This window comes from Nicotiana sylvestris, chromosome 3 (assembly GCF_000393655.2).
Source record: "Nicotiana sylvestris chromosome 3, ASM39365v2, whole genome shotgun sequence".
Taxonomy (NCBI): domain Eukaryota; kingdom Viridiplantae; phylum Streptophyta; class Magnoliopsida; order Solanales; family Solanaceae; genus Nicotiana; species Nicotiana sylvestris.
In genome coordinates this window covers 127,209,925-127,222,277 of record NC_091059.1, presented here as the reverse complement: position 1 = coordinate 127,222,277, position 12,353 = coordinate 127,209,925, and positions in this window count along the sequence as shown.

Sequence of the window (12,353 nt, the reverse complement as noted above, 5' to 3'; positions counted from 1 at the left end):
ATTGGCAGTTTCTTACTCCTTAATTAAAGGTGTCCATATATCTCACGTTTCTCTCTCCCCTTAATTACTAAGATCTGACTAGCCCGTTATCCCCCTCCCATTTCTTTCTCTTCTCCGTTTCTATTTCTCATTTCTTTCTTATTCCACTCTGTTTTGCTTTTTAATCCATTTTTATAAACTTAAAAAAAAAGTATACTAAATAAGTTGTTGGCTAGGTGATGAATCTCATTTTACCTAGTAATTCATGTAATAATTGCTAAAATTGTAGTAGCTAAATGAAGCTATTTTGCCAGCATAAGTTGACGGAAGATGTGTTGATTTGATAGCTGTACGCAGTACACTTGTGGGTGGTTCTTCAATTACCGGAAAAAAATATCGAAGAGTACAAGGTCAGCACCACCGTCGCTGCTCCTTTTTACCATCGCTATTGGAGATTTCAGAAGGTGTGTTGCTTGTGGTAGACTTGTAGGTAGTTGTCCGATTGCCAGAAAAGTTGCCAGAGTCAGAAAAGTTCAATGTACCAATCCAATAAACGGTGACGATTTTTGTAGATGAAGAGCAAATTTTGTTGTCAATATTTTTTTTCACATAAGATTGAAGTTTAATTGTAGTATAAATGTAGTAATTTTGTAGAAATTGTAGATAAATTATAGAAAAATTAGAAAAATTGTAGATAAATTGTAGACTATTTTTTGCAGAAGATTTTGTAGAAGCTTTAGTCGTTTTGGATTTGTGAAAACAGAAAACAATGCATCTACAATCAGAATACAAATAATCTACAATTTATCTACAAGATATCTACAAACTGGATACATTGAATTTTAATATCCCAATTCCCATTTCAATTGTAGCATAATTGGCATTTTCGACATAATTGTAGAAGATTTGTAGAAGTTTTAATCTTCCCAATCTATAATTTATCTACAATTTATCTACAATTTCTGGAAATATGTCTTCTTCTTCTTCTTCTTCTTCTTCTTCTTCTTCTTCTTCTTCTTCTTCTTCTTCTTCTTCTTCTTCTTCTTCTTCTTCTTCTTCTTCTTCTTCTTCAAGTTTCAATCTGAAATTCAGTCAAAACCAAGTCTAACCTTCACCAAAACCCCTCAAAATTGAGATATAAACTCCTAAACATATTCCGAATTATTTACAAAAACACCCAATCCAAACAAATAATGATTTTTGAAAACCCAAATTTGAATTTAAAGCTTTCAAGCTTTTTAATGACTATCAATGGTGGAAAATATATGGAAGAACAGATTTTTTCAACTTTGAGTTGTTGAAACTCGAAAATTTGAATTGTTCGTTTTTTTTTTCGAGAATTTGAATTGTAGTTCAGGAGAAAAATACGCAGATGAGAAATCTCCTTTCCCTTTTTAAAAATTGAATTTAATGTAAAATCAATTAACACCAAGATTCTTTCCTTAATTTTAGCGCGTTTTTAGGGAATATTTTGCCCTTTTAATGCCTAATAGTCGAATGGTATATAAATTGTAGTTAATGTGTGGACTGGACGGGTAATTAACAAACTATGCACATTTAGGGTAATAAGGTTTCATATATGGTATAGTTAGGAAAAAATCCCTTTAAAGAATTGATTGATGTTTGGCCTTGTTGATACCGGGTCCGTATTTTGGTTCCGGAGTCCGGTACAGGTCCAATATAATATTTATAACTTATTTGTAAAATTTGATGAGAAACAGAGTTGGTTTGATTTGATTCGGACGTCTAGTTGAGAAAATAGAAATTTTAAAGTGTTTTTGAGAATTTCATTTTATTTGGTGCTAAATTCGAAGTTCTACGAATTATTTTGGTGATTTGATCACGCGAGAAAGTTCGTATGATGTTTTTGACTTGTGTGCATGTTTGCTCCGAGGGCTCAGGTGAGTTTCGGATAGACTACAAAGTGATTGAACTTAGAAAAAAATTGTTGGTGTGCTTCAGTTCATGTTGCACACCTCTGATTTCGCAATTGCGAGATCAAGATTCGCATTTACGACTACTGTTGTGTTCGCATTTGCAACCTACTCATCGCATATGCGAAGAGTAGCTGTGGGGGCCAATGTTCGCAATTGCGATCAATTTCTCGCAATTGCGATCAATTTCTCGCAATTGCGATGTGAACTGGGGAGGGGTGCTTTTCGCATTTGCGATCACATGGTCGCATTTGAGGTCTTGCCCATGTTCGCATTTGCGAACTAAACACCGCATTTGCGAACAAATGCAGAAATGAGAAGGGATTCGCATTTGCGATGCCTCATTCACATTTGCGGGCATTTGCGACATCTGCAGTTGGGTAAATGAAACTTAGACGGAATTTTCTTCCATACTCCAAACTTTCAAATCCTAGAACCCTAGAGGCAATTCTTCCAAGACCAACTCTTTTCCAAAACTTTGTAAGTGATCCTAACCCACTTTCTTTTAATTTCCATCACATTTCATGAATTTTCAACCTAAAATCTAGAGTGTTCATGGTAGAATTTGGGATTTTTGGGTAGAGCATAGGGATTTGAAAAATTGGGGATTTAAACCTCGAATTGAGATCTGATTCCAAAATCAATTATATATCTGGGCTCGTAGATAAATGAGTAAATGGATTTTGGTCCAAACCTCGAGTTTTGACCAAGCGGGCATGAGGTCGATATTTGGCTTTTTGGGGAAAAGTTTGGGAAACCTAAATTTATGCATTGTAGTTGATTCCTTTAGCAATAATTGATGTTATTGAGTTCATTGTGGCTAGATACGAGTGGTTTGGAGGTGGATACTAGAGGAAAAACGGTAATTGAGCATTGAGTAGCTCGTGAAGCGAGGTAAGTGTCGTGTCTAACTTTGACTTGAGGGATTAGGAACCCTTGACTTATTTGCTATATGGAATCCATCTGAGCGGCGTATATGCGAGGTGAAGAGTGCTTATACGCCGCCGGATTATCTGTTTTTCCCTGATTTACCATTTTTCCTTAATTGTTTCCTTCCTATCTTAACTGTAATATGTCCTAAATGCTTTTCATGCTTAACTGCTACCTGTTAGTCAATATCGTGTCCTGCTAATTATGTTAGATCTTTACATAGTTTCACGAATCCCTGCTATTTTGCTTTAATTGACTTGTTTACACCTTATAATTGAAAATTGCTAGATTGATCTCGCTGTGTAGTGTTACTTGTGTGGATTCTATATTGTGCAAGGTTTCCTTTGGTTCGGTTTGGTATTTACTAATTGTAAAGGCTTGTAGTCTGAACTGTTGATTTGACTATGTGCAGTGAGTGTTTGGTACTAATATGGTGGAATGGGGCTGCACGCCGCGACAAGTATAATAAAGGTAGATTGATATGGTGGAATAAGGGTGAATATGTTTATATGGTGGGATCCAGTTGCACACCGCAACATGTGAAATAAGGGTAGATTGATATTAGAGCACTACGTTACATAGGTCTCACGAGTCACGAACAGACTTAGTAGAGTCTGGAGGATCGGTACAGAGACGTCTGTACTTATCTTCCAGAGGCTGTGGAGTTAGGAACAGTTTCCCTTCTATTCTTCTCTGTCGTGCGATTTTATTCTATCATTGCTGATTGAAATCTTCTATTCTATTCTCTCGTAGATGGAGAGAACGCATACTGTATCTTCAGCTGAGTAGCAGCTAGAGCCCCCAGCAGCAACTCCTACAAGGGAAAGAGGCCGAGGCCAAGGCAGGGGCAGGGCTCAGCCCAAAGCTCGAGCAGCAGCACCAGCGGTGGAGCCTCAGGTAGAGCTTGATGAGTATGCTCCAGCCTAGACCGTCCCAACGGGACTAGCTCTGGTCCTAGATGGGTTCATCGCCACCCCGGTACTTCAGGATGCTTTGGTCCGTCTAGTGGGCCTCATGGAGAGTGTGGCACAGGTCGGCACATTTCCTGTAGCACCAACTATCTCTCAGGCTGTGGGAGGAGCATAGACCCCCGCTACTCACACTCCGAAGCAGGTGGCTCCCCAGTTTCAGACTCTAGCAGCTCATCCGGTTGGGGTAGTTCAGTCGGGTGTTGCGGCACAGATCGGTAATGGATCGGCTATGTCTTCTAAGGCCTTGTGGAGATTGGATAGGTTTATTAAGCTTTTTCCGGTTCACTTCAGCGACGCATTTTCAGAGGATCCCCAGGACTATCTGGATAGTTGTCATGAGGTGTTACGGAATATAAGGATAGTAGAGACCAATGGAGTCGACTTTGCTACTTTTCATTTGTCGGGTTCTGCCAAAAAATGTTGGAGGGATTATATGTTGGCCAGACTAGCTGGGTCGCCGACTCTGAGTTGGGACCAGTTCTCTCAGCTATTTCTTGAGAAGTTCTTTCCTATCACTCAGAGAGAGGACTATCGGAGGCAGTTTGAGCGTTTGCAGTAGGGTTCTATGACTGTCACTCTGTATGAGACTCGATTTGTAGATCTGGTTTGTCATGCTATTCTTCTGCTTCCTACCGAGAGAGAGAGAGAGAGAGAGAGAGAGAGAGAGAGAGAGAGAGGAGGGGGGTGAGGAGGTTTATTGAGGGACTTGCTCAGTTTATCAGATTTCAGATGGCTAAGGAGACTTGGAGCAAAATTTTTTTTCAGGCGGCAGCCAATGTTGCCAGGCGAGTCGAGATGTTACTAGCTCAGGGGAGTGGTCAGGGATCTGATAAGAGACCTCGTCATTCTAGTAGATTAAGTGGTGCCTCGTCTGGAGGTAGGGGTACTTTTGATAGAGGCCATCCTCCAGGGCTGTTTCATTCAGCACTCCAGGCATCCCATGGTGCTTCAGGTGGTCGTGGTCCTCATATGCATTATTCGGTTCAGCTAGCCTACCGTGCACTACCATCTCCTATCAGTGCACCTCCCATTTGTCATACCCCCTTTTCACCTCACTAACCCTCTTAAAATAATAAGAAGATTTTGTAAAGCTCAAAAGGGCTTTCAATTAGAAAGTGACAAAAATATTGCATTTCAAAGAATTTTTCAGAGTTGCCACCTGACATTTGGTATCGGTGTGCCAGGTCACCATTTTTAAAATAATAATTTTCCTTCAAAATACGTTTGACTCTTAAACCAGTATGCATCAGAGTTCTAGATAAGGGGGTTCATTTGACTCGGGTAGAAGGTGTTAGGCACTACCATAATCCCGTAACTAATACGATTGCGTACATGATCTAGTTGACTTTTAAAATATTTAAATTGAGGTAAAAAAACACATAAAGAAAAAATAAACACGAAAGAGGCTCGAGGTTGTCACCACCTAATAAAAAAATATAAAAAATAAGAATAAAAATACTACAACTTCTACTTTCGGCCTTTAATTACAGAATACCACGGGGCATTTGCCGGAATAAAGGTATACCCCCGACAAATTTAACTAAAGGGGGCAACCTTTTGCCTCGAAAGCCAAAACAAGAAATGTCCTAAATTTCCTTCCCAAGTGTGATCTGCCTAAAACATGCTCCTAACGATCGGGGTAACAAAATAAATAAAGACAGCCGAGTAAAAAAAACTTATGACATGCTCATTTTCTTTTTAATCTTTATTTCATGCATTTGGCCAAATCCTATTCCTAAAAGACATGGAAAATATTAATTATTTAGTAGGCTGGCCACCCCAACTCCCACGATCTAATAATCATTCGAAAAAAATGACAATTCTATATCCAACCAACTAATCAGCCAAAGAAATGTCTAGCAGGCAAAGATCCAAACTATTTAAGGAGAAAGAGGTAAGAGAACTAGAATAACAACAAAGTAAGAAATGTGAATCCAATCATCGAACAGAGCTATTCAAACATCTTCTACTACTCCAATTCCCTTGTAAAATTTTCAATTAAAACAGTAATAAACATCTAGACATATTTAACAATCCAACACACAGTGGGGAGAGAAAGAGACATAATGGATTAAACGTCCATGAGCCATTTAAGGTGTGGAGGTCTTAAAAAGATCACTATGCTATTTTCCTAGAGATTGTTACTGTATGAGACTTGCAAAAGATGAGATTAGGACACAAAGAAAATTTAGACCTAAATGCTTCAAAATAGACCTAATTAGCCGACCAAATAAGCTAAAAAATTGCTAAAACTGGGTCCAAATGGGTAGGAGGACTCACAAGAAATTCATGAACTTACTCTAGTTAAGAGACTATGGCAAAACTCATGAAAAGAACTAGATCCACTAACTCAGATTAAAGGACAACTTAAAAGTATGCCGATTATTTTTGATGTAGACCAATGGATCAAATAGTGACAAATCAATTTTTACGCCCGTTCGATGATTCCATCTTAGTTCAAAAACCTGGGACACCAATAAAAACTTCCGCCCATTTTAGAGTTCAAACCGAAGAACGAAGTTTTTAAACCAATATACTATTACTTCCTCAGAGAATTAACCAAACAGGTTAACACAAATTAAGCGCAATAATTATACAAAAATGAAGTAGAATCATATTCCAAATTTGCTATGACTAAACAACATAATAGAGTCATGAAAGGAAAATAATCCAATTGATGCAATTCGAACCAAATTATTTAAACAAACCATAACTATCACTAAATTAATCTATATTAACAGATTCTAAGGCTCCATTCACAATAAGAAAGTTAAGAGAGATACGATAGTAAGAAAATGGACATGTTGTGGCAAAATCCTTTTGATAATAATAGAAGCAACCATCAATGACTAAATTTTGACTCCAAACTCCAAATGAAAAAATCGCAGTAGGAACCGGACAGAAATCGATACCTTGAACAACAACGAACTCAACAACTTCTCAATCGAACTCCATTTTTCAACCAACATCCGAATCGAAAAGAAGAGACCGAATATCTAGCTTTTTCTCTAATATAAACTCTTGATCAATGATTGACAAAATAATCGGAATTCAGTAGTTGCTTCAATGTTCCTTTCCCTTATTTCTTTATGCTTGACGTTCCTTTTCCATCTGTTTTGGTTTTGATGTCTTCCCTTTTCTCTTTTGTTCTCACTCCCATTTTTGTTTGTAGGTTGCGACTGGAATTAGCGTGGAGGAGAGGTGAGGGTGGTAGATGAATTTTTGAGAGGTTAGAGAGAGTCGCTGATCTTCTTCTCTAGGGTAAAAGAGGTGTGTCTTCAAGCTTAGGGGTCCAAGAAGAAGGGTCTTTCTAGGATTTTAAAATTGGAGTTTTATTTTGGGTGGGTAATTAATGATAGCCCTAGGATTAGATTGGATAAGTGGTTAGGATTTAGAGGGGAGATGGGTCTTGGTTTTGGTCGAATTTGGGCCTTTTTTGGGACAAGTCAAGCTCAAAATAATGGTCTTCTCAAATAAAAACAAGACAAAATTAGTCCAAAATTTTCCTTCTTATTTTTTTTGGAAAAATAAAATATCAATATTATTTTTGTATTTTTTAAATTTTTTAAATTTTATGAACGGTAGATAAACTAAAAGTAATTAGATAAAATGTTAATTATCTAAATAAATAAAAAATATTCTTGTAATTTTTATTTTTGTGATAAAATAAAGTAAAAGAGTCAAAACTAGTTAAAATAGCGATATTAGACCAAAACTAAATATTTAACCGCTAAAATGTGTAAAATCTCGAGGATGATAAAAAATTACATGTCTACAGCTGCCCCTCTTTGACTGAAAACACGAAGAGTTTTCAGACAAAGAACGACGAGATAGGTTTTTTGACCCGATCCTTATGTAGAGAGACCAAAAACTAAAAGAAAGGAGAATGTGACCGAGCTCTAGTATCTGAGTTGCCTACATATCCTTGGCTATAAAAGAATCAGGTCACGTGTAGTTCAGCAATGAATGAAGTGATAAAGTACCGAGGTGGGGAGCCGATTGAGGTGCCGTCGAGGTTCCGGTCCGCAGTTCCTGCCATTACATTAAAAATAAAAGGAAAAATAACAGCAAAAATAAAAGAAAAATACAAAATCTTATATACTTCTTGTCTTGAATCTTCTTTGAATCTCCACTTGCTCCTTCAGCATGAAACTGAAAATTCACTCTATTCTTCGGGTGGCATCCTATTGACTTGTATTTGAAGAAAACTGGAAATTGACCGTGTTTTTCAGGCGGGCTCCTGCTAATTCGACTTGAAATAAACATGAAATTTGAGTAGACTTGAGCTTGCAAACCTTGTCTTTTGGCTGGGCTCGTGCTACTTCTGATTTGAACTAAATATTGCCCCAAATTCTCCAGGCGGGATCCTGCTGTTTTTGACTTGAATCTTGAAAACTATTGATACCCAATTTTCCCTATATATATTTTATACTCAAAATACTGTCAAAATAGCATGTGTATGCATATATAAGCATGCCCAAGTATTTTGGTAATTTTTCCAAATTTTTAAAGATTTTCAAAACCAATTTATTGTCTATTTCTAACAGTACAAAATCCAATAATTATTTCCGAAATTATCATTTTGGTGAATAATTTATTTCCATCCTCATAGTTACACCAAAATATAATTAATGTGATTTTTGCATATTTTTACAAATTCAATTTATATTTTTAAGCTAAATTACATAAAATTGCAATTATGGCCTATATTACGATTAATAGCGTTTTGCAATTATAAAATCATTTCCAGAATTTTTAGATTAATATTTATATATTATTAATTAGTTCATTACTTTTAATTGTTTTTTAAAATTATTTTAGCTATTGTTTATAAAATAAAAAGGGGGAAATTGGCTATTTAACACATAGCCCATTATTATTTCAATTTTAGCCTCAAATTGATCCCCAGTTCCGCCCCAAATTGAAACAACCCAATTTCAATTTTTACCCCACCCCTTGACCAGTTTTCAGACCCGCCCGGCTTCCCTTTTAATCCTGGTCGTTGATCATTTTGATCAACGGCCGTGATTCGTCCTTTCCTTTTTTAATCCCCTAACCCCTCTAACCCTAACCTCATTTCCACCCTTCAGCCGCCCTTGAATCCCAAACTCTCTCAAGGTTCTTCGGAACCCTAGCCCATTCCTACCTTGTTCCATCGTGTTTTCACTGGAGTCCATGGCTTCTCAGGCCATGGACAGCTTATACTCACCTCCTCCGGCCCTTGTATGCCTGATGCTCGAAGGTTCGAGGCCAGACCTCGAAGGGCTTCACTCATACCTTCACCGATTTGAAGATTCCGGCCATCTCCAGCCTTGCTACGGTGGCTCTTGGTCTTCTGAGCCTGTTTCTGACCTCATCCGACTTAGATCGGACTTTTCCAAGCCTTTCTCATTCAGGGTTTTCTGAAACCCTAATTACTCGAGGTTTTTTCTGATTATTTTTTAGATCTGTCATATGTTTGCACTTTGCATAAGTTTCTTAAACGTTTTCTTCGATTTTCTTTCAAAAGTTACTTCTTTTCGATTAGGGTTTCTGGAAAAGGTTCTTAAAATGTTTCTAACTCTTCTTCTTCTCTTCTTGGTGTGAATCGATCCTTGCTATGTTCTTATTTTCTCTCTTCTAACTCGCATGCTTTTTCATGTGTTCTCATGTTTGCTATATTATGAAGTTTTTCCATTGTGCTCCGTTCTGTCTTCTACTGGTTCCAATATCATGCTCTCACATGCCTATGTGCTTTATATATGAGAACTTTTCTTTCAAAAGGGTTTTACCAACTGTTAATTGATTCTGAATCCCCTCAGTGTTTCTTACTTGATTGTTACTGATTTTCCCCTAATTGAACCTCTCTTTACCTCTCTTTCTGACTTGGTTTATTGGTAATTTCGAATCCCTGATTCCTTGATTTACTAGGTACTAATTGATTTACTGTGTTCTTGCCTTATTTGGGCTAACCGTATATTTTAAAATTTTCTTTCCTTAGTTAAACCCCTATGTATTTTCCCCTAATTTCCTACTTTACACAAGATGTTTGCTTGCTTCTCTTTCCTTAACTGATTGCTGTCCATTACCGTTTGAGTTTGAACTCCTTAATTAAAGGAAGTTCTTATGTTGATTGATTATAATTGATACATAGTTCCATAATTACTATGATTCTTCCCTTACTCTCTACCTATTTTCCAAGCTATAAATACTCGACTCTTTTTCTTTTCACCAAAAAAAAAAACGGAATACACTTCAGAGCTTCACTTAATTCTCACAACCCCTTCTAAAACTTTCTGCACTTTGGCTTTCTCAAGACTTCTGCTTTCATTTGTTTTTCCTGAAACTGGTATGTCCTAGTTTTGATTCTAGCATCAACCCCAATGTGTTTACTTACAAGTTTTTATGTCTAAGCCTACTTTACTGCTCTGTATAATTCAACTTCTATGATAGTATGCTTATGTCTTGCTATCTGTTACTGCAATGAATCCTATTCCCCATACCCCTTTATGTGCTTGAGCTGTGGTTTAAGACATGACAATACACAAAGTTATTGTCCATGGATTAAAACTGGATCCTTTGGATCCTAGACTCTTTCTATTTCCCATACCTCATTCCCTTAGGTGTGTTGAGTTGAGGTATAGCCTGGCAGTATCCAAGTTGCTGTCCAGGGCTAAACCTGACCTTCAATAAGTCCTAACTCTCTAATGTTTAGCTGACAGGCTGGTCAGGGGTGGGCCAACACTCATAATTGCTGGGCATGACCACCAGCCAGCCTTGGCATTCCCTAATTCCCCTCTATTGCACCTACACCTATTCCTAGAACCTTAAGTTCTGCCCTCTCTTTTGAGCCTTGCTTTGGGACCTTGAGTTCCCTCTGAACTTGGACATTTGAGGGCTGGTCCTTCCACACTGCACTATAATATAATTCTGCAATATATTTGGGGTGTAAGCACTGCCTGGAGTTCCTAAAACTCCTTGGATCTTTGAAACACCCCGGATGAGAGAATGCTTTGGAATCTGATCTTTGGAAGTTGGTTTATTTCATATTTCAGACCTATGGTCTGAATTAGGCTCTCCTTGGTTGGAATCTTTAATTTCTGATATATTTTCCTTATTCATTCTGATCTGTAATAATCTTGTAATAAACATTTGGGGTCGGCTAGTGGAAAAGGGTAGGGGACTATGCATGCAAGGGGTAGATACAATGCTCATAGGGAATTACTATACTTCTGAAATTCTGCACTCATGTAGATACCATGTTCATAGGGATTACTATTTTTCTAAAGTTCTGCATTTTATAAATCATTGAAACTCTGCATTCTCATATAGATACCATGTTTATAGGATTTTCTGCATTCTCATATAGATACTATGTCTATAGGGTTTTCTGCAATTTCATAACAGATGCCATGCCTGTAAGCCGATTCTAAAATTCTGCATCTTCATATAGACACCATGCCTATAGAACTTTCTGCATTCTACATCCGTTATTAGGCAAACCTATTATAGGATTTAAATACCTAATCAATTGCACGTAGACAACCTGCCTATGGGATTCTTGCATAAGCAATAACAATGCTCAAATCAGTAACACCTAGAAAGCATGTCTATAGGAGCTGTTAACTGAACCTAAATCGTCAACTCGCTTATAAGCCTAAAATCAGTAAAAATAATGTTTAACACCGCAGATCTTATGTCCCTGTAATTGACAATTCTTTTTCTGCAATCAGTTTACTTCTTTATTTCTGAAACTAATAGATATCATGCCTATAGGTTCTGTTTAACGCCTAGGCAAGCCTTAGGGTAAAATTTTATAATTGCATCAGTTTTGATAATTACAACCAGCGGGCAAGCCTAATTCGAACTTCTTATTTGAAAAAATATGTGATAAATTAGCCACCCTTCCTACGTTAAGTTTAATACAAACCAAACCAGTATTTGTAAGTCATGCTAGATAATCTGCTGCTTTAAATGAGGAGGCTGACTTGAGCCTTAACTGCTACTTGTTTCCCTTTTAACTGCTATCTGTTATTGCTTGTCGCCTAGATTTTTATCCTCTTGAAAACTCCGCAAAAGCCCCAACTCCCTCCCCTTTAAGATTAGGAGTCTCATATGCCTCCGGGACTGATAAGATTGGGACGGGTAATAGCATGCAATAAGTAACGATACCATTTCGCGCTTTAACACCTTAATGGGGTGGGAAGGGTAGATATGGATATGATGACCGATGCGCTAATATCACTTGCGACCCCTCTTCTGAGGAGTGATTGCTGGATATTGCATTGAAGTGATCCATATTAATTATAAACTTAGGACCCCCCCTCCCTTTATTTTCTTTCATCTCTTCTTGTAAAACTGTTCAAAAAAATTTTGTCAGAAATTTCTGCCCTCTCTACTTACCTTCGAAAGTTTTCAACCTGATTGCAATGTTATATGCGAATCCTTATTTGAGCCTTGATTGTTTACTTGTAAAGTCACAATTGTAACATGGCCGAGACCACACTAGTGGATCTTAAGGGGTGCCTAACACCTTCCCCTCGGGATAATTTCTAGCCCT